The following is a 4,455-nucleotide window of genomic DNA, read 5'->3' on the forward strand; positions in this document are numbered from 1 at the left end:
TTACACGGAAGTAATTAACATATTGCCGACTAAATGTAAACAGATATAAACGCCATCTAGCGTGTAGTGCATGGTTAGGAATTCCAGACAGTTCCCCCCCAAGACTATTCCCCCTCTGACAATTCCCCCCCTGACGATTCCCCCCCAAACTGGGGGGGAATTGTCACCTTATTTAATTTATATTATTTTTTCTTTATACTGATGTAAAAATATCTTTTTTTTTTACTAATTTTGTTCTAAGGTGAGCTTTTTATTATTCTACATGAAAAAATTATTATTCTTTGACTTGGTAACTAACAGTTCATTGGATAATTATATTTATATCCTTTATTCTATTATCTATATTTTGCAGTTAGACATTGTGAAAATATTCTTAGGACGGGCGTCAGAAGGTGTTTGATATTGGGGCCGCGAAAGGTGGGGTAGGTACTGGAGGGAGATACCTCCTCCCATAATGGGGGTACGGGGAGGCTCCCTGGAAAATTTTTGTTCTGGTACATTTTAGGGGTATTGACTCCAGTATTTTCTTACCATTTACATAATGTTACAAAATTAAGAAATGTTTTAAAGTTTTTCATGATGAAAACATGTGAAATCAGAGAATACGTACCTCATCATAGTGAAGCCAAGCACTGAACATTGAATGAGCACTGTTCAGGATTTTTTATTCCAAAAGTGCGTTTTGGAAATTTGAAATTTGAAATTTAGTGGTTGGTTAGGAGTATCCATTATGAGTATTATAAAAGATATGACGTAAGTTAAACTTCACTTCTTATTTTGTTTGAAATATCAATTTTTGAGTAAAAACAATTTATGCAATTAATTCCTTACATATTAGCGGTTAATACTCAATTACCTCTTCCATAAAAAAAACTTGACAATTAATTTTCTACATTAATTCCTTAGATCTTAGCGGCAGGGTATATTATGTGGTATCATTTTTAAGTGTATTGACTCTATATTGTGTGACTTCTTTAATAAACTTAGCTATCTTAAGAAGCAGCTTAGCATTTTTCGAAGACATTGAATTATTATTATTTTTTTGAATAGTGGGCCATTGTGTATTACCAAGGTTCTTCTTTCTAATATCTGTATATTGAGTGTAGGACAAAATCCCCTGCAGATTTTTTTGCACTTATTAAAGAACAAAATTCAGCCAAAAGACTCAAAAATAGATTTATGTTAACTGTGCCATTGGTTAACTGTATCCATTATTTTAACTAATGTAGATATTTTCAGGACACAAATATCGCATAAAATATGACAGACAGACAGACAGATACTTTATTCACCCAAGGTATATGATATACAACATGAGGATATGCAATATGTTTGTTTTTTTTTTTTTTTTGTTGTTTTTTTTTAACAATGTATTGTTTGTTCCGGTAGCAGTCAACAGAATATAAAATATGAACTATTAAATTAGCAGTATACATAAGTGTCAAGGGGGAACTCATAGAATTGTATCTCATAACTCATTTACATAGGTGCAGATTACTTGTAATCTTTCTATTCAAGATTATATCTGATCATTTTTGGTTCATTAACACACATATTTAATTATAAACACATGTATACATATGCATAAAATATGAGAATGCCAGAAAATATTGGCAAAGATTAATGAGTGCCAGGTCAGTACTTATGGACAATTATAATTCACAGGACCACTGCATCCGCTTTATTTGATTTGATTTATATGGAGAATATGATAAATACTTCAAACTTATAGAAGGATTATTTACACATGAAACAGGAAATAGTACTTGTATAAAATAAATCTCAAACCTTTTTGGGATATTTTATTCGAGAAAAAAACCTTAAAATGTATAATAATTAAGGGATACATACAAACAAATCATTGTTCCTTTGACTTCTCAATTCGATTGAAAGGTGCTGATTACCAGAATCGCGTAATAACATTATTGCAATAAACAAATTTAATCAAAATGGTAACCAGTCAATCTTTCACACCTCTTGATTGAATTACCAGCTGTAAAACAGTAATCAAAGCTAACATTGATCAATCAATTATGATATTGTTGTTGTTACATTTTAATTGTGTTCTATGTGTTAGGATTATGATATTTATAAACAATATAACAATTTGTCCATGTATAATGACAATTATCAGTATTACTAACTTTGTGTGATACTTTTGATGAAGCACTTGATGGAAATTGTGATAAACCAAAATTAGATAATGCCAATCAACTTCTTCTTGTAAGAAATTTATGAAAACCTGTATTGTAAGGATATATTATTATTATTATTATTATTATTATTATTATTATACCAGATTTATATAGCTATAGATATAGTACTTTTTATCCAGAGAAAATACTATTACTCCATGCTTTCTGGAATGAAAGCAAGCCAACACATGTAACATCCTTAATAAATTTCATGGTGAATTCCAAGGACGTTTCAACTTGTAAAATTGTATTGATATTTCATCGTTTTTACAATTCATGTTTGCAGCTTCGTTTTTTATCAAGTTTTTCATATTAATGTTTAAAGTGGTATTATTGGCTTTTATTAACATAACTGTAATCTTTTTAGTTTTTCCCAATTAATATGATTAAGATAGTTTTATTGTCCAACATCGGGAAACTCGGAAAACATGGAAGAACATTATGGTTAGATTATCTCTCATGTAATTAGATATTTGATTCAATTTTTATTCTAGTATAATAATATATAAACTACTTACATAAAAATAGAAAGAATGTAAAATAATTATGTATATAAAACACTTATGAAAAGGCTATAAATGATACTTTAATGCTTTATAGCACTAGCTAGCTATTATCCAAAGTAGTACAACTTCAAATAGAAATAAGCATTATTTTGACGATCAGACAACCTTATCAAATGTAAATATTTCTTACTTCTTTTTATATATGTCGTAGCATAAAGGTAAATTCTCTATAGATAAATACAAAAATTAACTTAATTGCTTTAAGTGTATTTAAGTTCTAAGCACTTTTATGATTTCCACGTTCCCGAAAATGCCACATTTTCACATAGAAAAATATGCTATTTTGACGATCAGATTACCTTATTAAATGTAAATATTTTCTATTTTTTTTACATACATCTTTGCATAGGGTTCCATTATAGATACCGTTAACAAATAAATAAATTGCTTTAAAAATAATTAAGTTCTCAGCCATGGCTACTTATCCAAAATGCTACTACTTCACATAAAAAAATTCCTTATTTTGGGTACCAAATTAATGCATCAAATATTAGTTTTTCTATTTATTTTTAAATATACAGTATTGGAGTATAGGATTTTTCCATGTTAAATAAACTTTACAACCCTTTAAACATATTATAATATGGAGAGGGGGAACTGTCACCCTTACATAACATTGTGGGGGGAATTGTCCGGGAGTGAATTGTCTTGGGGGGGAATTGTCTTGAGGGGGAATCATCTTGGGGGGGAATAGTCTGACAACCCATGGTTAGGTAGTCTGGATTACCTGCCCCTACTATAGTACGACGGGAACCAGACTAATGGTTAGGTGGCAGTGGAGTGCAGATTCGCGAATTCCACATTGACGTGTGGGTACCAGTGTTGAAATATCCATAGAAATCTCGTTTTTGCTTATTTTTCTTTGAAACTACTATGGACTATTGCAGATACTATAGACTACATAAAGACGACTCTCCGGTCCTATGCACCTGTCGCTTTCCATGCCAGATGTAGTGAAAATTGGCCAAATCACCCAAATTTTATAGACCAAATTAGCCTAACCGGGCCTCACTTTGAACTCTGCCATTCATCCATTTTGTATTTTTAAATCCAAGTTCGTAGCATATATGTATAGTGCGAACATAGATGCATACCCAGGTGGTGTGGAATGTGTCTCCCAACCACCACTTTATTTCCCTAATTTTCACTTGAAAAAAAAGTGGATGGATGACAGCCGAGTGTCTGGTCGACTTTTTGTTCTGATGTTTATGTTTTAGCCTCAACCGGAAGTACGGAGCTAGGAATTTTAAAACACCCGCCATGTAGAATCATTAACCGTTCCTCATTCCCCAGATATATTAAAGAATTAATAATGATAAATAACCAGTAAGATAGATATGTCTTTATATCTACCCTGTCCTGTTTATACAGAAAATCGACGGGGCCAAACTACGAAACCGCTCCTCTGCCACCTTAAGTTTTTAAGATGTTTAAATAAAATAAAATGTAGCCTGTCCTGAATCCTAAGACACTTATAGTGATATCAACTGAACAAAAAGTATTGCCGTACCTTGCAAGATAGCCGGTGAATAAGCCAACAAAAGTGCCCACCCCTCCACGCAAAAATCAGCCAAAATTTGCATTCTGAATCAAAGTAACCCCGAAAAACTATTTACTGCCTTTAAAGTTAATTTCACACGATATTTACATTTTAAAGCCTTTCAAATGTTAAAACCATGTACTTTTAACATAAT

Source organism: Mercenaria mercenaria, chromosome 17 (assembly GCF_021730395.1).
Source record: "Mercenaria mercenaria strain notata chromosome 17, MADL_Memer_1, whole genome shotgun sequence".
Lineage (NCBI taxonomy): Eukaryota > Metazoa > Mollusca > Bivalvia > Venerida > Veneridae > Mercenaria > Mercenaria mercenaria.